This window comes from Myodes glareolus, chromosome 22 (genome assembly GCF_982192425.1).
Source record: "Myodes glareolus chromosome 22, mMyoGla1.1, whole genome shotgun sequence".
NCBI classification, from domain to species: domain Eukaryota; kingdom Metazoa; phylum Chordata; class Mammalia; order Rodentia; family Cricetidae; genus Myodes; species Myodes glareolus.
The window spans coordinates 60,514,237-60,536,695 of record NC_142047.1 but is presented as its reverse complement, the minus strand read 5'-3'; the positions used below and the strand labels follow the sequence as shown (position 1 = coordinate 60,536,695).

At 41.1% G+C, this 22,459-nt stretch overlaps 1 protein-coding gene and 1 pseudogene across 2 annotated transcripts in view; one reads left to right on the top strand and one right to left on the bottom strand.

Moving 5' to 3' along the window:
• Nucleotides 1–1,443: 1,443 nt before the first annotated feature.
• LOC125406008 (olfactory receptor 4X2-like) lies at nucleotides 1,444–2,372 on the bottom strand (annotated as a pseudogene).
• A 14,324-nt stretch (nucleotides 2,373–16,696) lies between these two features.
• Nucleotides 16,697–22,459, top strand: part of LOC146895028 (uncharacterized) — a 51,304-nt gene continuing 45,541 nt past the window's right edge. The window contains exon 1 of one of the 2 annotated variants that reach the window (XM_087900695.1): nucleotides 16,697–16,791. The gene's annotated coding sequence lies outside the window, so the exon portion shown is untranslated. The remainder of the gene's footprint in view (nucleotides 16,792–22,459) is intronic. The other variant, XR_015736059.1, reaches the window with a different exon arrangement.

The window sequence follows — 22,459 nt, the reverse complement described above, 5'->3', positions numbered from 1 at the left end:
CAGTACCCCATTTTTTAATTGGGTTCATTAGAGTTTTAGTGCCTAGTTTCTTGAGTTCTTTGTATATTTTGGAGATCAGACCTTTGTCTGATGAGGGGTTGGTGAAGATCTTCTCCCAGTCAGAAGGCAGCCTTTTTGTCCTACTGACAGTGTCCTTTGCTTTACAGAAGCTTCCCAGTTTCAGTAGATCCCATTTATTCATTGTTTCTCTTATTGTCTGTGCTGCTGGGGTCCTACTTAGGAAGAGGCCTCCTGTGCCTAAATCTTGTAGACTACTTCCCACTTTCTCTTCTATCAGGTTCAAAGTGGACGGATTAATGTTGATGTCTTTAATCCATTTGGACTTGATTTTTGTGCATGGTGATAGATATGGATCTACTTTCATTTTTTTACAGGTTGTATATATATTAAAAAGTGTGTGTGTGTGTGTGTGTGTGTGTGTGTGTGTGTGTGTGTGTGTAGACAGGGCTTTTCTATGTAATAGTCCTGGCTGTTCTAAAACTCACTTTGTAGACCAGGCTAGCCTCAAACTCACTGAAATCTACCTGCCTGTCTCCCAAGTACTGGGATTAAAGGCTTGAGCCACCATCACCCAGAGATAAAATTTTTAAAAAGAAAAAAGAAAGCTCTGGCTTTCTTATGAGACAAGAAACATCCAAAGATCTCACTGAGTTTGCTTTCTGCTGGCCATTTATTTCTGGGCACACAGCCTACCCTTAATAGTAGTTTGAAGGGGAAACAATTTTTCAATCTTTTTTTCTCTCCATTTTTTGAAAAGTAAATGCCCCCATGCTGCAAAACACCATTGAGTTTGATTTTCTCTTAACCTATTACAAAATTATACTTAGGTTGCATATTTTGGAAATAATAGCGCAGGAATAATGTTGTGTGTCTCTAGAGCACACCATATAATGAGCTGTGCTCCATCAGTTTATCTTGTTACTGGAGTGATGTTCACTTTGGGAAATTGTGTAAGAGATAGTTAAGAAGTTACATGCTTCCTTTTGCAATTAACAAGCATCTGTCAGGATACAGGGAGGTAGCTCATCCATCCATTCATTTCTTACTCAAAAAAGATACTATTCTATTAAGCGAAGTGGTTTTTTTTTCTATCACGCTTGCATTCGTAAGACAATTTGCTCAAAGTAACCGACCTTGTGAAGCAGATATTTCTGTCCTGTGTCACAGTAAAATTACCATAGGAAGTGAATCTAAACTAAAATAAGCAAAATCTAGTATTCTGCTGCAAATATTTGCTACAGTATTATGGAGAGTGGTAGGAATGTAACAATCTAAAATAGTTATGTAAAGGTCCATAAAAGGAACTGATGTACAAGTATTTTATAAGATGCTCTTCAGTTACAATAATGCTATTCCTTCCACTCACAGGGCCCCATCAATTTGGACTCAGCACCATTCCAATACTGATAGCCAATATCCAGACTACTTCTCATCTACTTTGATTGTCCTGATCTATAGAGTCTTCATGGCTTTCTTCACTTCCGCATTTCTCAGGGAGTAGATGACAGGGTTGAGGAGGGGAGTTATCACTGTGTAGAACACAGCTACCATCTTGTCTATTGGCAGTGTAGCAGAAGGTCTCATGTAGATGAAAACACAGGGACCAAAGAATAATATAACTACAGTGACATGGGACCCACAGGTGGAAAGGGCTTTGCACCAACCCTCAGAGCTTTGAGTCCTCAGATGAAACAAGATAACCACATAAGATGCTAAAAGGACCACAAAACTGATCACAGACAGTGTTTCCCCCATTGGCAACAATTAGCAAACCAGTGAGTAAAGTGTCTGAGCAGGCAAGTTTGAGCAGAGGAAGCAAGTCACAGAAATAATGGTCAATGACATTGGGGCCACAGAAAGGTAAGTGGAAGATAAGAAGGATCTGGGCAAAGCAATGCACAAAGCCTCCCATCTATACAGTTCCCACAAGGACAGCAAAACCTGTCTGTTCATGATGCTGGTGTAGTGCAGGGCCTTGCAGATGGCCACATAGTGGTCATAGGCCATCACCGTGAGCAGGAAAATCTCAGCGCCACCAAAAAATGCATGAAGAAAAGCTGTGTCATGCAGCCCCATACAGATATGGATTTCTTCTGAGCTAGGAGATCACAGATGAGTTTGGGCACTGTTGTAGAGGAGTAGCAGATCTCCACAAAGGAGAGGCAGCCAAGGAAGAAGTACATGAGGGATTCAAGACTTCTGCTGGCTGCAACAGTGACCACCATGAGGAGATTCCCAAGAACAATGGCTGTGTACAAGAGCAGAAATATCACAAAGCAAACTCTCTGCACCTCTTGATTGGAAGAGAGTCCCAGAAAAATGAACTCAGTTACATTGTGTATGTTAGCCATGAGGGAGCAATAAAAGAATTAGGAGTTAGTAATGTGGGGAAGGAAGAACATGCCATGAGGACTGAGAGAAATAAAAATGTGTTGTGTATATCAGGAATAGTGGGGGAAATAGCAATGCATGATGGTATAGGAGAGATGCCATCAGTATACAAAGGACTGCTAGGGACTTTGGACTTTACCCTGAAGCCAAGGGCCATCAGCAAGAATGTCTTATCCAATGAGTAGTAAGTCACTTTGTATGCAGACTGTAGAGTTGTGGAAACACCAAAAAGAAAAGGCATTAAAAAGTTGTACTTCCTCACCAAGAAGAGGCCACCTGGACACTGTTTTCATCTGTGTTGCATGTCTTTCTACTGCTGTTAAATGGTTTTTAGTATTTTTTCTCCTGAAGTCTTCCTTTGTTACTTCTTTTCCTGATTTGCAGAATCAAGTTCTCAACCATTTACTGTTTCACTTGCCTCAGCCATTTGGAGTTCCAGTGGTGCTATCTGAAGTGGACATTAATTCTATCATTAATACAGAAGGTAATGTCACTTGATAACTGCTAACAAAGGAAAAAACAATGTCCTCTAATGCAGTCTCACTGGGTATATAAAGAGCACTTAAATCGGTCCCTACATAGCAGAAGATGGCCCAAAGAAAGCCAATTCACTGCTATTTTGGGTTTTGTCTTAAAATGTTTGGCTGTGTGTTTTTCTTAACTTTCATATATTTTTTAATATTCATCATGATTTACAGTTTTGTGTTTTTATGATTTTTGTGTGAGAGAACTTGTGTGTCTCTGTATCTATGTGAGTTTCTACTGATTTTTCCTCGCCTACTTTCCCCATTTGTTTCTTATTCTATTTGTAGGCTTTTATATCTTATTTTCTTTTACTATTATTATTATTATCATCATCATTATTATTTAATTTTTGGATGCCTGTTTGCTTTCTAATAATAGAAATAAAGTCAGAATTTGGATTTCTGTTGTTGAAGAAATTGGCAGGCTTTCAGAGTATGTGGGTGGGGGAACTCTAATCAGAATATATTGTATGAATATATATTATGTTGGGTGAATATATACATATACATATACATATATATATATATATGATATACATGTGAGTGATGGACTTGGTGTCCATGATCCAGGTAATCTGGGATAGTGCATTTGATGAAAAGGAAATTGTAAAAAGAGTATTGAGAGAATCCTCTGCAAAAATTGAATACCTGAGTCAATGGTAGGATGACAACTCATGTTCTACCTACATGGCTGTTTCAGAGAAATTTAATTAGATTTCAGAATTTATCATTTTAAATCATATATATTTTCCACCAATGTTAGAAATTTAATAGTCCCCATTCAGGGATATGGGGTAGACAGTGTTAGTTATTTGGGGAAAATCTGGTTTAAATCTATTTTGTGGCAATGGCCATAGTGATGGACATTTTGCTGTAAATAGAGGACATGACCTGAGGTTTGCCATGATCTAGGAACTAAGCATCAGTAACTATCCGTAAGCAATTATGTTTAATGGTATACAAAAGTAATGTTTAGTATTAAATTTTTGTATTTGTGGGTAAACACCTCAGGTGAAACACAAAAGGTTTGTTGACCCAATGGTATGTTTTAAATATTAGGAGTTAGTCTGAGGTAACTTCATCAATAAGTACCCAGACATTGTAGAAATATTTTTGAGTGTTACCTCAATTAATTTACTTCTCCCTTACCTTTAGCTGCATTCTTATTTTCCACATGGGGAAGCACCATGTTTTGGAAATCTTCTAGAAGAAGCAATCCAGCTGAAGTAACTAAAGGGAGAGATTATGGTTGAAGCCATCTGCTTGTTGCTGATCCTGAATTGTATGAGAAACCTGACCGAGCAAAGCCATAGGAACAAGCAGGAAAACTTCTGCAAGAGGTCCGGCTGTCAGTGTGCTGTCTGGATTGACTCTTTGCCTTGACTTTCCACAAGTGCTGTCATGACTGTTACGTAAACCAAATAAACCCTTCCCCGAGCTGCATTTGGTCATGGTGTTTAATCACAGTAACAGTAACCACAATTAACACAAGATCCATCTTTATAGGTAGATATTAGTACAAGTATCTGGTTACTCATTGAAATGTAACATGAATGGGATACAGCATTAATTAGCTCAAAACTGATCATCAATGAATGTACCTGTTTGTGTTTGTCCATGTGCGTATGTGTGTGTTTGTGCGTGTGCGCACGTGTGTGCATGTGTGTGTGTTATCTTTAGTTCAGGAAGAACAATGCTATCTTTATTACTCATCTTTGGTTATAAAATTTATATCAACACTTAATGTAATTAATAAAATTGAATTCCTCACTATTGGTTGTGATTTTAATTGATTGTCATTGCTGCGGTTATTGAAGGACAGTGAATTTTTGAGTTTTATGTTTAGAAAGGAAAGAACTGGTGAAAATGATAAAGACGTACTATATACATGTGTGAAAGTTCTGATTATATATGTATATATTTACATATACATATAAATGTATGTGTATATGTATATTTACATATATATGTATATGTTTACATTTATCTATAAAGATATTTCCATTATTTAAATGTGTCTATTAATAGATAGAAATTAATACATAGGTGAGACAATGTACTTTATAGGTCTATTGTACAGGGTTACAGGTTAATATAAAAAGTATAGATCAAAATTGCCAAAGAAATCCTCACTAGCCAGAAAGAGTGACCCATCAGCAGTGGAATGGCACACCTCCCGGGATTCTATCCCTTTCCTCGGGCCTACACTACCCAGGCCATATCAGGCCCCGTTTCTGGGTCCTGCCTCCAACCCAGGTGGACTTCCTCCACTGAGGTTTAGGTCACATCATTCAGGATGGGTGACTTATGTGCTTGCCAGTGGAATTGCACCCAGAAGACTTCCAACAAGCAGGCAGTCCACACAAGCCAGAGTTGGTGAGTGATCCACCTGCTAGTAGAACTGTAGCCTCCCTGTTTTCTGTCCCCTGTGACGCACAACCAGATTCAAAGCCCCCTAGCTAGTGCCTAGACAACTTGTGTCCTGCCCCAACCACAGAAGACTTCCATCACTAAGGCCCAGGCAACACCAGATAGAACTGATGAGTGACCCTTCTGTCCTGTGACCTGCCCTCTATTGTCTCAGCAACAGCAGGACTGGTGGGCCCTTCTCTTAACTCTGGTGGAATCCCACTGCTCTGCAGCAGTCCTCACCATTTGACAAATAAGTAACATGCTCTGACTGGCATCCTTTTTTCCCCTTGGTTTTTCGAGATGGGTTTCTCGGTGTAAGAACAGTCCTAGCTGTAGCTGTCCTGGAATTAGCTCTTGTAGAACAGGCTGACCTCTAACTCATAAAGACCTACCTGCCTCTGCCTCCCAATTGCTGGAATTAAAGGCTACGGCACCATCACCTGGCTGATTGTGTTCAGTTTGGTTTTGAGTTTGACTTAGAAAATCCACAGGTTACCTGCATTGCAACAAGAACAGACAAGCTCCAGCATCTCTGTACTGCTTTAGTGGTACAACATCAGCACCTGCTGGCCCACATTGTTATTACAACTTAAAATTCTCACCTGAACTATGATTTTAACAGAAGTAAGCTGATAATGGCAAAAAAGTATCACCATCTGGGAATTTAAAAACCTTTTCATTTCTGCTAAAGAAGGAATTTTAGGAGAGGTATATGACCTACCTGGGACATATACATTCTTATTTATAGTTGGTATTAGCTTGATAGTTCATATAATTTATTTAAGAAATGATTTGATAACAGAATCAAGAATGAGAAACTTTTATAAATAATACAGGTTTTACAGACTAGTAATGAGTAGTTGGTTGAAAGGATTCACACCATTGAAAATAACCATAATTTGACAGGCAAAATTCACTCTATGTCAATGGGTTATAAAACTTTGCAGAACAGTACTGATAGATTTTCTGAAAAGATTCAAACTCTTGAAATTGACTATCAAAATCTGTTAAAACGTTTTGAAAAGCTAGCAGATAGAACATCCTTCCTGGAAGACAATCTACATGCCACCCAAACAATCACTAAGGATGAGAATTTATCATTAATGGAAAAAATTAAAGACTTGGAATCATATGTACAAGATGAGAACTAGAGATTAATTGATTTGATGAAATCGTTAGAAATACAGACAAATAAATAAATTCAGATTTTACAAAGAAGGAATATAACTGAGAGTCCTGTACAGCACTGATGCCTATTAACCACACAAACAACTAACATTATACAATATCCCTAAAAGTGTAATAGTGTAACACACATGACGACATTAATCAACAGCTGTTGGAACACATTTCTGTCTGATTAGATGTCACAATCTACCATGGTCTGGGACCTTTTCTCAACAGCGCTCAGCAAGATGGAGCCCTCCCCCTCCAGCAAACCTTCCTGCTTTCTATCTGCACTTATCTTCAGAATGTCTCTAGGCCTGGGGGGTTGACATTATCTAAAAGCTATTTTGAAATCAGATGCATGTCTTTAAATTAGATGCCTGATTCATGTTTAGCTCTGTCCTTGGCACAGATCCCTGCTAAGACTTGTGCTAGGAGCTCTGCTATTGGACCCTACTGCCATACACTAAGCCTTTTGGTAGGAGGATGCCCCTTAATGCAAATTAGGGTGTGTCCCCAGGCTTCTCAATCCTATATAGTCCTTATACTATGGGGTAAACTTGAGCTGATGCACCCAAGACTGTCTCCCAGAAGCCTCCCTCTATGGGCCATTTACAGAGCTTTCTGTTGCTCCATCTGCCTCTTTCCCTTCTTGGCCTAGTAGTCAACAGGCTGAGAAGGAAGAGGACTCCCACTCTATCAACTATAAAATGAGACAGAAGGCCTCCTCCACAAGAGAGAACTTGTACCTGGTACTGAAAACATAACCAACTATCAAAACCTGGTAATGTCTTGGATAAAGTTACTTACTAAACCATATTATCCCTAATTGAATTCTAAGTATTTGCTTTATACCCAAGCATAAAGGTAGTCCTCACCTTACATTAAGGAAACTTGTCTTCATTATAGACAGAGACCATTACTAAAAACCACAGCCAACAAACATATAGACTCTTGGATCACACTCCCAAAGATTACATCTACTATATGACTCCAGCAAATAAGAAGTCATTGACGAAAAGAAGGCATTAAGATTACAAGGGACAGGGAGGTTTGCTGTGATGTCTTCCAGGAATATCAGAACCTACATCCATGAAGTCCATTAATGCATAAGCATGAAATAAACAAGGAAGACACAATGTAAATAAGCATAAACTCACAATGACTCAAAATATTTTATATTATGATTATTTAATTATATTGGGGGAGTGTACAGTTCATATTTAGGAATATATGTAATTTTGTATCCATAAATACATTCAATAGCAGTGGAAAGAAAGGCCATTAATAGGAAAGAGAGTGAGGAATGCTTCATGAAAAATTTTGGAGAGAGGAAAAGCAAGTGAGAAATCTAATTATATTATAGTCTCAAAATTAAAGGTTCAAAAAGGGAAATATGCAATATAATATCATTTTATATTCTAACTAATAAAAGTGAAATTATTTAAATATACTATAATAATCTCTGGAGGAAATAAGCACCTACATGCTAATCAACTTTACAAATAAACACTGAATGTTTGAGATAGTGAAACAAAGCATCAGGATGTAAGATAATGGCAGTATGATAAATTCTTTCATACTTTTAAAAAAGGAATAATTGCACAAATATTGGTCACAGAGGTCTTTTAGTTGGTGCTGCTTAGTCTTGTTTGGTTGACAATGGTCACACTCAAAATCATATTTATGTTAGACTCTTGATCTGCCTCCGTAGTACTTAATTTAGGAAGTTGGTAAAAAAAGTTAAATTATTAATATTATTCAATATTATCAATAAATTTATTAAATATTCGATTATTTAATATTATTATAGAAATTATTAATCTTATTAATATCGTTAATATTAATTATTAATATGTTTAATAAATCAAATTATTGATATGTATAAATTATTAATATGTTAGCGAACCTACACAATAGAATTGTTGGAAAAAAGAATTTCTCAATTGTTTTCACTGAATTGAAAGTTAGATGGACAGTCTGGAGGACAGATATATGTAGAAGTAGATAGAGGCAAACTTAAAACAATATTTTCTATCAAAATACATACAAAAAATAAAAATTGTAGTGATTTCCACCTTTCCATTAATTCACAAAGTGATAGGGGAGTTCAGCCAATCACATTCTATTTTGGGGGCATGTCACCCTTAGGCTAACGCTTGCCTATAAATCTGGCAAGCACGCTCCCGCTAGCTCTCTATCGCCTGGCTCCTGCGTCCAGACGGATCGTTTGGATTCTGGTGTAAGCTGGTGTAAGTCTTACTTCTGTTTATTAAAGTTGTATATTTTGTATTAAGATAGTCTGGGGACTTTTCATTACCGATCACCCTGTGGCTTCAACAAAGTGTAACTAATATATACATAAAGATAGAAGATTAAAAATTTAATATTTACAGCTTGAATTGTTTACCTTTCAACTTGCATCTAAACAAACGAAGATTTGTAACATCATTTGACCATGGCATGTAGAATCAAAATGAAAAAGAAATATTCATTATATGCATCATTTAGAAAGGAAATTAGTCTAAAAAACAAACAAAAACTACTGTCCAAAGAAGAAATTTAAAAAATATTTAATATTTATCTAATATTTACCTTTATCCTATTTCAAAAGGTACCACCTATATCCACTCCCCTATCCAAATCCACAGCCTTTCTTTCTCTCCATTTAGAAAACAGAGCTCAAAAAATAATAAAATAAGTTAAAGAAACAAAAAGTGGAATAGGAGAGAAATAGTATTTTGTATAAATAGAAACTATTATTTTATAATGTTTTCAATGTCTACAATCTCTCTTAAATCTGTTACAACATGAAATATGTAAAAATGTGTCATCTAAAGCATTTCAATATTTCAAGAGTTCTATCCAATGAAGTCATATGTACCATTATCAGTGTCAAGGAAAGGAGTCTAGTTGTCTCTAAGATAGAGTAGCACGGATTTATCAAGTCATGAACTATTTTATTCAAATTATTTGCATGATGGTAAGTTCATTTCAAATTTAGATCATTTATTTTACTGTTGTATAAATAATGTGAGTATCTGATTTCAGTTTCAATTATTTGAGCAAGAGTAAAGTTTCTCATAAGCAGATGATCATGGTTGATTTGAATGAGAATTTCTTTAGAGTTGTGTCAGATAATTGAAGAGCAAGTGCCTATAATAATTGTATTTGTTTTAGAATAAGGATTGTTGAGATACAAAAGCACTCTGTCCTATCAGAAAGGAGGCTGATTTCCTATATTGGAAAGTATATGCAGAAACAGAAATTTCAACATCTTTCACTAACATTACATGAAAATGGATCATCACCTAAAGCTGACATTGAAAATTGAAGTAGAGGCAATAAGGAAAACACAGAGGAAATTCTGGAAATTTGCTGGTGTGAGATTACCTAGTACCTGTGATTTTGTTGGCTTTAATGTTTTTCTGAGTGAAAAATCTATTTCCTCTATTGTATCTTCAATGCCTGAAATTCTCTCTTCCATCTCTTGCCTTCTGCTGTTTGTGCTTGCATCTGTTGTACCTGTTTTTTTTCCCCAGATTTTTCATTTCCAAAATTTCCTCTGTGTTTTCCTTATTGCCTCTACTTCAATTTTCAAGTCTTGAACTGTTTCCTTCACCTGTTTTATTGCTTTTTATTGGATTACTTTAAGAGATTTATTGATTTCTTTCAATTATTTGTTTGTCTTTTCCTCCATTTCTTTAAGGAAATTTTTTATTTTCTCTTTAAGGTTTTATATCATTGTCATAAAGTTATTTTTAAGGTCATTTTCTTCTGTTTCTTCAGGGTTGGGATACTCAGGTCTTCCTGGTGTAGGACCACTAGACTCTAGTGGTGGCATGATGCTCTTTAAATGTATTCCTTTAAGTGTAATGCTGTTAAATTTTAAATGTAAAGTTGAATGTATTCTTGCATTGATGTCTACCCATCTCTTCCTCCAATTGGTACAGGCAGTGTTGTTGCCTCTTGGTGTGATCATTGCAGTGGGTATCTGTGCCTCAGGGAGCCTCTCTTGGACCAGTCAGTGAAGTTGTCTCATCTCAGGGAAGCCACTCTTGGTCCACTCTGTGCGGTTGCTGTCTGTGTTTCAGGGAGGTCCTGAGGTCTCAGGGGATGGGTGGGTTTGGGGCAGAGACTTGTAGATTACAGAGTCAGATGAAGAGTGGTGAAGCAATCTGCCTGAAGAAGATTTGCCTGCTGGATAGTGTGGCTAGGATGGGTGGAAGAGGGGCCCAGGGTTTTGCCCTGGGCCTAGAGACTGGGTTGTCCGGATGGGAGGCTGGTCATTCACCTCTTGGTCCATTCTGTGAAATGGTTGTCTGTTGTACATCTTTTTCTTAAAGTTTGCTGCATGCTATTGCATTGGTTACTTCTTATAAGATTTATAATTATTTTATATTGCATGTGAACACATATTAATTGAAAGGAAAATTTGACTCATGTCATAAATTGTAAGATGCATCCTAATTGTAGGTATGTTATAGTTTTGGAAAGCACTCATATAGGATGCAGAATATAATACAGAATGCACCAAGCATCATCTTTCCTGCTAAGATGAAACTCTGCCATGCTGACAGGAAATAAGATATCATATAGTTAAAATATATCTCTTTGACAGACAATTCTGATATATTTAGATTCTGAAATGTATTCTGAATGACTTTAGGTTTGTGAGGGGAACAATATTTTTGAACATTTGGACATTTTCTTGTGTGTGGCTGACATCTTGTGGACAACAAGCATAGGAGCTGTTTATTTTGGATCAGATAACAAGTATAGAGACCAATGTATGCAGACTTATATGTCCACGTGGGGTTTAGGATGGAAGGCAGAGGACATGTGGACAAGATAGCCTCATTGCAGGGTCCTCATGCCAAAGTACCTGGAGGAATCATCTGTAAATGGAAAGTAGGGCAGAGTTCAATGCAACAGCAAGCACATCTGGAGTTCAGACTCCTACGGACCTGGTTCTGCCAGGCACTTCATATTCAAGAGTCACAATTCTGGAGAGAGTTGTATGATTATCCTAGTGTCCTTTCTGTGACTATGGTAAAATACCTTAACAAAAAGCAACTTGGGGAGAGAAAGGGTTTATTTTATCTCACAACTCTAGGTTATAGTCATAGCAGCAAGAGCTCGAGACAGCTGTCGTGTCTCATCCACAATCGAGAGCAGGGGAAGGAATAAGTGTGTGCTCCCTCGCTTGTCTGTTTGCTCGTGCTCAGCTCAAACTCTCCACTCATGGTTCAGCGTGCCTTGTCTAGAGTGGTGCTACCCTCAGTGTGATGGATCTTCCTACATCAATTAATTTACTCAAAACAATCCCCCACAGACACGCTCACAGGCAAAGGCGACGTAGTCAATCCCTCATTGAGACTGTCTGCTCAGGTGATCCTAGGTTGTGTCAAGTTGACAAAGCTAATTACACACCCTACTGACTTTATTTCACAGGTGAAGAACTGAAAGCCTGGAGAAATGATAACGGCTGTCCCAGGACCACACAGTGAGACTTGACACTATGGATCAGGACTCTTTCAACATTGCTTACATAATATTGGTTGTGGTGGTTTGAATGAGAATGGCTCCTATAGGTTCATACGTTTGAATACTTGGCTCCCTAATGGTGGAACTATTTGGGAAAGATTAGAAGGTGCAGCCTTGTTTGAGGCAATATGTTCCTGTGGGTGAGATTTTAGGTTTCAAAAGTCCACACCACTCACAGTTAGCTGGTATGGGAAGTCCTTCTGTCTAAGTGTTGCTTTTATTTGTTAATGAGTAAAGAAACTGCCTTGGCCTGTTGATAGGGCAGAATTTAGGTAAGTGGAGTCAGGGGGAACTGGACTGAGTGGTGGGAGAAGGAAGACAGAGTTAGGAAGAAGCCATGGAGCTGCAGGAGACAGATGCTGGGAATTTTACCCAGTAAGCCACTGCCACATGGTGATACACAGATTAATGGAGATGGGCTAAATTAATATAAGTGTTAGCCAACAAGAAGCTAGAGCTAATAGGCCAAACAGTGATTTAATTAATATAGTTTCTGGGTGATTATTTCAGGTCTAAGCTAGTTGGGTAGCTGGGACAAACAAGCGACCCTTGCCTTAACAGTTATGTCTCTTTACTTACCACTTTGCATACCATCTAAGGACTCAGCTCCCACCCCTGCCTGCCTTCCTGCTGCCATGCTCCCCAACATGATGGCCTATGGAATTGTAACCCCCAATAAACTCTTTCTCTATAAGTTGCCTTGGTTATGGTGTCTTTTCACAGCAACAAAAAAGTGACTGATACAATGTGTACCCGCTGATATACTGCCCCCCTCTTCTAGCTGATTGGCTTGGATGGAAGCTGTCAAATCCATCTTGCTTTTTAACCTGATAGGTTTTTGGAATGTGCAGCCAAGCATGGAAATGAATAATTGTAAAGGTATTTCCATCCCCTGTCCCACAGGACTGGGCCACTTTCTGCCTCACTGGAGCTGCTTCTGAGGGAGACTTGAAGGCAAATTTATTGGACGTTGAGAGTGACATGATCAGCTGAAACTTCTGTACATCCTTAATGACAGAGGAACACCCACTGGCATCTGCCTCCTTTGAGGGAAATGGCAAGAACTGGGAAACTTATTTTACTGGTTGCCATGGCAATTCTTTGCAATGTCAGCAGAAATACTCCACAATACACAAAAGTTAGCAGAAAGCCTCCCAAAGTCTTCAGCTCAGAATCTGCCTCATCCCTAGACTCGGGCATCACTGAGACTTGACTCTGAAATTCAAGAAAAGAAACATTCACTCCATGCAATTCTTTTCTTTCTCCTCCTCTTACCAGGGCTCAGAGGTGAAAATGAAGTCCAACCACCTCTCCAGGTAAAGATGCGTGGGAGTAGATGGGATTGAAAAGTTCTTGCACCACTGATCCTCTTTGAATAGACTCCAGAGCCCCTTAGATTCTAACTCTAAAACAACATTTACCACTCCGGATCCTGACCATGATTGTTCCCAAACTCACTGTTTTCCAAGCCTAGCAATTTGTCTCTTTTTAATCATATGTGGCTGTGTGGGGCCACACACTTCCATGTGTGTATTGTGGGGTACATCTGGAGTTTAGTGGATAACCTGGTCCATCTTTGCTTCCACCTTGTTTGAACATGGTCCCTTTGTTGTTTGCTGGTGCTTACCTCAGGCTAGCTTCTGGGAATCCTGTTTTTACCCCTCACCTTCCCTTAGCAGCACTGGGATTACAGGTGTCCTGCCAAACCTGACGTTTTATATGAGTTCTGAGGATGCAAATTTGGGTACTCATGCTGACACAGCAAATGCTCTACCCACTGAGTAATCTCCCCATCCCATAATTCATCTTTAATCATTTGTATCTTAAGCATCATTTCAAGTGGTTAGAAAATTGAATTAGGAAATATTGAAAAATAAAACTTACACCTTAAAAATATGTCCATGCATAGACAACAGAACAATTCTACCCTTGCTGACAAGCAGAGCCAAGCTACAGCTCAGTAAATCCAGAACTGTTCTGAGTAAGGACCCAGAATCCAACCACAACTCTGTCAATTACAATCTGTGCATATGAAATGTGAAATACTTGCAAGCTATAAACTTTACAAGAGGGAGTTTATTTCTAGGATAGCTTGGTATTATAAGAATTTGCTCACTTCTTTTTTAGACCTGCTAAGAATAGTGTATCTGGGATCTTTGCAAATGTAAATATCATTTTCAAATGCTTGTACTATCACCACCATGTGGGGTGTGATTTCTTGTGGAGTAATGACGGAATGTGTACACCTGTCACTATGTAGACATTTGCTTGTATGCAGATGCCTATGCTAAACTGTTCCTTTGCTGTTGTGTGAGGCAATTTCTCCTTCCTGAATCCATCAGGGTCTTGGTTTAAAGCAACAGAAATGACTGGGTAGCAGAGATGGAGAGTTACAAAGGAAAAATGGTAAGGTGAGATACAGGGGTAGCCACATGGATGAAACTTGAGAAATAGGCAGAAATCCAGGGAGCACTGAGGCTGCTCACTATGACTCATAGCAATATGGTCCAGTTTCTTTAGGATGTTGTTGAAGTCACCATCACCCTGAGCAGTGTCCTGTCCAGTCTCAGGCCTTTATGCCACTTTTTCTGGGGAGACAAAGTGTCTGGGATGAGCTTCTGATAGGTTGAACTAACATTCTGCTCCAAGGACTTGGGGTGAACTGTAGGTGAAACAATCTGAGAAGGGTTCTGGCCTGAGGAATTGCTAACTTTCACAGAGTGAAAATTAATCCTCCCCTCAAGATGTGGGGGTAGAGGGGCTGGAGATATGGCTCAGTGGTTAAGAGCAGATTCTGCTCTTGCAGAGGACCTGAGTTCAGCACCCAAGTGAGGTGACTTACTCCAGCCTGTAACTCCAGCTCCAGGGAACTCCCTGCCTCTGGCTTCTCTCTGCAGGCACATATACTCATGTGCAGAAACCCACACACAGATACACATATTTGAAAATAAGAAAATAATTTTTAAATATGTGGAAGTAAAAATAACAGGCATTTTTCTAGAAAGCAATCTTTTAATTACTGTTCATTTTGCTGCTGACAAAGGTTTGGAAGTATTATTTAACGACTTAGCATCTTCTACCTTTCCAGTCCTTGTACACCCTCCAGTGACTTACTAGATCATATGCTGTTTCTTCAAATTTAAACACCATCTCAGGTGAGGGATTGCCCCTTCTGAGGGAGTCTACCATTTCCAGGCCTTTTTCATTATTCGAGTTCAGTATATAAAAATAAATAATTCTAGGTGTCACTGACTTCCAATGCATGATGGGAGAACATCATTAATATAAAATCCTTGTTGATATATACCAAATACCGGCTACCATTCATTGAATTTTTAGTGAAAATCATCATGTTCTCCTGCATCTAATTTTTACCTTTTTATTTATATTGCAATAAAATGTGAATATTTGTAATCTAATTTTGTAAGCTAGGCTAGTAATCTGCCTAGCTTCTCATCTAAACCTCTACCCTATTCCTTGTTTCCTTAGAAATGTAATGTTCTTTAAATTTACCTATCCAGACAAGAATTCTCCTTATAATTTTCCCAAGCATTTTTCCGATGCATTTTGAGCACCAGTAATCTTTTAAAAAATAACTAAGTTATAAATCTAGAAATTACAGTTAGAGCTGGGTGTGAAGACACACACCGTTAAACTGCACTCAAGAGACAGAGGCAGGTAGATCTCTGTGAGTTGGAGGCCAGCCTGGTCTACACATAAAGTTCCAGGCCTGCCAGAGCCATGTTGTGAGACCCTGTCACTAAAAGGAAACAAAATATTGCAGGTGAGTCTTGGGGGTGTTCTGCTTTGGCCTTATAAAGGAAACTGAGGCATAGAAACGATACAGGAGATTTTTTAGTGAAAACCATCATGTTCTCCTGCATGATTTGCATGATTTGGCCTTACAAAGGAAACTGAGGCATGATTTAGCCTTATAAAGGAAACTGAGGCATAGAAATGATACAGGAGACATGAACCTGCCAAATGACCTCCTAGTCTGTGCCAAATTGGAGGATTGAGATTCCCTGGTTGCCTTCTTTTTCTATCTGGGATTACTTTTAACCCTATAGTCTTAATTCACACCTATGCCTCCATAGACCATCCTGGCATACAGTGGCATCCCTTTTGTGTTATGACTATACACCCCTCTCAGCTTACAGCAAGCTGACATTGTCTTTTGTTTGTGTACTTGTATATGACCAACTCCCCGTTCCAGATCCACGCCAGAGTAAGAGCCTAGCACCCTGCTGCTTCTTGTACTTGTGATTCCGTAACATTTGCTGACAAATGGCTACTTGGCCTCTCAGCAGCTCCTCCTAAGGCCCAGGGAGGCCAGGTGACTTTCTCAAAGCTGGCTCCCTAGGTTACTGAACTGCACTCTTCGCACTCCCTGAGGGGCATCTCTCTGCTCCTGGGATGAAGAAAGATCACTTCATTGCGCCACTTGAGGCTAGCGAGAGTACGGCTTGCTTGTGGCAGCAACTTTCCGTACCTGGCTGTGGAGCGAAAGCCTGTGGGGATGGGAAGGAGTAGCGGGAGGGGCGGGACTGGGTGCGGAGTCTTGCTGCCCCAGCCAATGGGCTCCGCGACGCGGGGAAGCCAGGCCGCCCCAGGAGGCGCTCGCGCACTGTGAGGAGCTGAGGTGGAGCGTCCCAGCCGCAGCGCGTCCGCGGATCCTGTAACGGGAGGCACGGGTCCGAGGTACCCACGGGCCACCATAGCTGGCAAGGTAAGTAACGGCAAAGTCGACTTTGTAAGATAGGGAGCACCCACCCCAAGTCCGAACTGGTGGCGCGTCCTCCTCGCGCGGTGCTGGGTCCCCATGAGCTCCCTCCTCGTGCTGGTGGGTTGTGGGTGAGCCGTGGGCCCGGAGCGCCACCCTGTCTTCCCAGGCTGCTGCTGCCGGGTCCTGGCTCCAGTACCCGCCTTCTCCACCCCCAACCTTCGCCGGGAGCTCGTAAGGCTTTGACTTCTGAGGTTTCCACCCAACATCCAAACGTCTCCCCGGAAGAGCTCGCACCGGGAAGCTGAGAACCGCTACAGGTTGCCTTGGGTCTGGGGCTCAGCTCTGTCCCGCAATCTCCTGTTTCCATCTATCTTGGGGCACAGCAAGAAAGCTAGGAGGGTTTCCCTTGGCCAGGCTAGGAACAGAGACGAAAACTGATAGAGCGTCCCGGTTATTTAGTCACGACTTACTTGGCTGAGTGCCAAACATTGTGCTCAGCTGTAGCTGCCTGAAAGGGAGTCTCCGGGGTTCATGGGGGGGGGGCTTACAGGGACGAGAGGAGGGAAGTTCGTGGGGGGGGGGCTTACAGGGACAAGAGGAGGGGTTACAATGTAATGTCGTGCAAGATGCACGAGATGGGTGGATTGTGATGCGCCCAAGAAGGTTGGGAGGTTGCTATTCAGTGCAGACTTGCAGCGATTGGAATTTGCCAGCCTGAAAATTGTATAAGCGGAGGGGGGGGGGCAGGGACCGCACAAATTTCAGGTGGATTTTCTTATGTGCAGATGAAAGAAGCGAAGGAGCCAGAGCATAAGTTTATCAAACAGCAGATTACTCAATAGGACCAGGACTTGTGGGTGGAATAAGTTCGTCCCCTGATGAAGGAGGCTGGGTGGGCAGTGGTGGAGGCTAGGGTTCACAAGCTGGTAAGTTGTAAAGCTGGTTTTTGGGCAACTTGGCTACAAAGACTCTAGCCCCTTAAGGCTGACTGACCAAGAGCCCTGCACCCCTGGCTTCTGGGCATGGATTCAGGCAGGGAGATGCTGCCATGTGATGCTTGCTTCTGAACTCGCTTGTCATTGTAGATCATTTTAGGAGGCTAAGACCTATGTCTTGTCATTAGAGATTGCCCTTGGGGGCTTACATAAAGTACCTGTGCCCTCTGATCTCTGGGTCATATGTGCAGACTTCTGCCTCACTTGAGTTTGTCTTTTTATCTCCCAAGTCCCAGAAGTTGCTGTGGAGGCAAAGCCATATAGAGACTGATATAGCAGCAACAACAAAGGCTCATGGGATGTGAGACCAGAAGGCCACTTCATCTATTTGCCTTGAAGACATTATCGGCCTTGTGCTCTCTCTCTCTCTCTCTCTCTCTCTCTCTCTCTCTCTCTCTGTATGTGTGTTTGTGTGTGTGTGTGTGTGTGTGTGTGTGTCCCTCCGTCCCTCTCTCTCTCTCCTGTCTTCTCTCTCTCTCTCTCTCTTTCTCCACGCACACACAAAATATAGTCTTTCCAAGGAGAGAGAGAACATCATTGTGCCTAGTTGTCGCAGGCCAGATTCCTTGGTTGAAAACTCAAAGGTGCCATGCTACTTTTAATTGTTAATTTGTCGCAGCCTAGGATTACCTGGAAGGAAAGTCTCAGTGAGGGATTGTCTGAATCTGATTGGCCTGTGAGCATGTCTGTTGGTTGATGGGAAGACTGAGTCCAGGGTGGGCATTGCTCTTCCCTGGGATCCAGTCCTGGACTGTGTACGTGTGGAGGAAGTGAGCTGAACAGTAGACATGCATTTATTCTTTCTCTGACTTGCCTGTGGCTTGATTAGCTCCCTCGAGCTCCTGCCGCCTTGATGTACCCCCCAAATGGGCTGGAGCCTGGACTCATGAACTAAAACAAACTCTTTCTTCCCTAACTTGCTTTGTGATTTTGTCACAGAAACAGGACTGGACATGGAACAGATATTAAGATTTCTGTGTAGCAGGGTCCTTGGGTCCTTGAGAAGTTGCTGGGGTGATAGGGCCAGGCACTGGAGGAAGGAGAAAAGGGGGCTCAAGCCATCCATCAACTGAGGCTTTTGACTAGCCAGCCAGTGCGTGCAGAATGCTCCAGAGAAGGGGCACAACTAAAGTTGTTCCTTTAGCCAAACAGTTTCTAAATAGGGGCTTAAATGTGATCTATGAGCAATTAACACCCATGCCTTCTGGAAATTAGGTGGTCTTGGGACAGCCTGAGACTTTCCCTGCAACATTGGTTCTATGTGTCACCAGGTGGATTTGGAGGAAAGATGAGGATGGTTTGGACCAGCCTTACACATAGAGGTCACTTAGTGCTTGTTTGTATGACCTTTAATTCTTTACAGCTTCTGAAAATAAATGTTGGGCTTGAGTTTTTATTACCATGAGACACCTTCACTAGTGTCTCCAGTGACTGTAGGCTCCTGCTGAGTGCTTGCTATGTGTGTAAACTCTCCTAGCTGCCCCGCAATACACACAGTTATGCACTTTTCTTCTCAATTTACAGTCATCTTGGTGTTTCTCAAGCCTATTAGAGTCCCCATTAAGATAACAGTGACAGCATCCGTCACAGCATGTCACTTGTTAAACTTCGGGAAATGCTCTCATTGATGAGTCACTCATTGATTCAACCACTTACTAATCCAATCAGCCAGTTTGGAGAGCCTTCCACACTGTAGGGGCGGTCTGTTAAGGGAGAGAGGACCATGGGCATTGCATACTAATTCAAAACAAAATGTTGAAAGCTGGACCATTGCTTTGTAGAGTCAGGATATGAGAGAGGAAAAACGGATGCTTTGCCTGAGTGATTCTTTGTGCCTTGCAGTTCAGTGTAGCCTCCTTGAAAAGACTATGCTATGTGAAGCAGATACCTGCCCTTTCCTCTCCCTTAATAGGACCTTTTAATTTCATTCTCTTCCCTATGTCGGTCTTCCTCACTACACCACAGCTCCATGGAATAGAAAGATATTTTATCCCAGGGCTCAGCAGTGTTAAGCAAAGATTGGTGCGAAAGAATTGTCTGTATTCTGTCAATCATATTTTAATAAAACGCTGATTGGCCAGGTAGGCAGTATAGGCGGGAAAGCCAGACAGGAAGTAGAGGTGATGCAACGAGAACAGGAGAATTCTGGGAAGCAGGAAGGTTCCTCTGCCACTCCTGCGCAGACCACCAGAGAAGCAACATGTAACCTGCCCAGCTGAAAAAGGTACCAAGCCATATGGCTAACATAGATAATGATAATGGATTACTATAAGTTACAAGGACTAACAAGAAACCTGAGCTAATGGGCCAATCAGCTTTATAATCTTATGGAGTCCTGTGTGTGATTTTCCTTGGGAGTTGCCGGTTGTGGGGTACCGGGAGGGACAGAAACCCCAACAGGCTGGCCCTCATGTTACATATGGCACCCAATGTGGATAACTGAATCCACAGGAAGCTTGAGAAAGCTTGGGAAAGAATAAGACATGTTTTCTTGGTAGCAGCAATTTCTCAGGTCTGCTCTGCTTGCTAGATGCTCTTAGATGCTCTTAGATGCTTCCTTACTCAACTTTAGCTGCAAAACCTTGCAGCTCTTTTAAGAGGTCCTGCCGTGAAACACTTAAACGGTGTTGATGAAAAGCTGAACTCATGCTTTTTGATTTTCAGCCGGAGCAGGAAAAAAGCTGTGCTGTTTTAAAATGCCAGCTTTCTGGGCTGTCCTGCCAGGGCGATCTCTGACTCTTTCAGGCAGGCAGTCCGACTGAGTGTGGTCTGTGAGCAGAATGCTGCAGCTTGCTTGCTAGCAAGGACCTTGAAACGCCATAGAGTTGTAGCAGTGAACACAGCTCTGGCTGGTATCTCAGCCATGAGCCTGGAAAGCTAAGGAATGGGCTGGGTCTAACTGTCAAAGCCATGGCTTTAGTCCTACCCATTAAAGACTCATATGGTCAGAAAAAGTGAGATATACAGTAAAGAGAGATTCAAAGACAAACAAAAAACCTCTAAATATTGCAGGCTAAAAGTTAAAGTTCTTAAAGTAAAAAAGGAAGAAAGAAAGTAGTTGAGTGTGGTGGTACACACCTTTAATCCCAACACTTGGGAGGTGGAGGTATATTGACCTCTGTGACTTCAGGGTGTGGTAACACACACCTTTAATCCCAATGCCTGGGAAGCAGAGACAGACAGATCTCTGTGAGTTCAAGGTGTGGTAGCAAACACATTTAATCCCAGCACTGGGGAGGCAGAGACAGAGGGATCTCTGGGAGTTCAAGGACAGCCTGGTCTACAGTGTTATTCCAGGACAAAGATATACAGAGAACCTGTCTCAAAAAGTAAAAGTAAAAATAAAAGAAATAGAGGTTAAAGTAGAGCCACACAAAGATGGAAAATACACAGAGAATCTTGATACTGTATGCTATTATGCTCTCTTTGAATTGTTTGATTGTTGAGGAAGGAGCAACAGCTGCTAAAAGACTCTTGTTTATAAATGCTGCTGAACTAACCCAAGATCGGTATTTTGAAAATACTTTGGCTTCAAAACTGAAGTCAAAAGGTATGTTACTTTGGAGAAGAGATTTTGCTTTTGTTTCCACAGAAAATGAGAGGCTCTGGATTTATTCAGATTTAAGAAAAATCATCTTTGGCCAAGGGAGACCACCTGAGCAATCTCTGGTAGGAACAGATGGCCCAAATGTCTGAGTTCTACATCCAGAATGGATTCAAGACGCTGCCTGAGATGATCAAGACTCACAGGATACTCCAGTCAGGACTTGATTATAACTCTAAATTTTCTTTGGGTCTCCATAAGATCATCAGCACCCCCAACCAGCAGGAAGTAGCCTGAAATACTACACCCACATTCCCAACAAATGGATTATGGGTATTTTCCTTTGTTTAAAAAAAAAAAAGAGGGAAATAGTGCGGGAGAATTGTCTGTATTCTGTCAATCATATTTTAATAAAATGCTGATTGGCCAGGCAGGCAGTATAGGGGGGAAAGCCAGATAGGAAGTAGGGGTGGAGCAAAGAGACTGGGAGTATTCTGGGAAGCAGGAAACTCCCTCCACATTCCTGCGCAGACCACTGAAGAGGCAGCATGTAACTTGCCCAGCTGAGAAAGGTACGGAGCCATGTGGTTAATGTAGATAAGGATACTGGGGTAACATAAGTTATAAGAACTAATAAGAAGCCTGACCTAATGGGCCAATCAGTTTATAATCTTATGGAGTCCTGTGTGTGATTTTTGTTGGGAGTTGCTGGCTTTGGGGTACCAGGTGGGATAGATACCCCAACAAGCCGGCCCTCATGTTACAAAAGATGTCTTCATTATATGTATGTGTGGATAGTTGGGGTATGGAGACTAAACCCAGGGATTTATCCATGCTAGCCCCTCCCCCACCACTGAGCTATGCCCACAATCCCAGCTCATATTTCCTGAAGAATAAAATGAATGATGGATTTGCTTAACAGAATCATTAAGGAAGGTCTCTCTCTCTCTCTCTCTCTCTCTCTCTCTCTCTCTCTCTCTGTGTGTGTGTGTGTGTGTGTGTGTGTGTGTGTGTGATGTTTATGGTGATACCTGGTACTCAGAAGTGCTAAGATCAGGAAGCAAAAGGAATAGCTTGCCTATGGACCATGAAGTGGAGGAATGCAGCACACTGTATCAGAAGCTTAAACTCA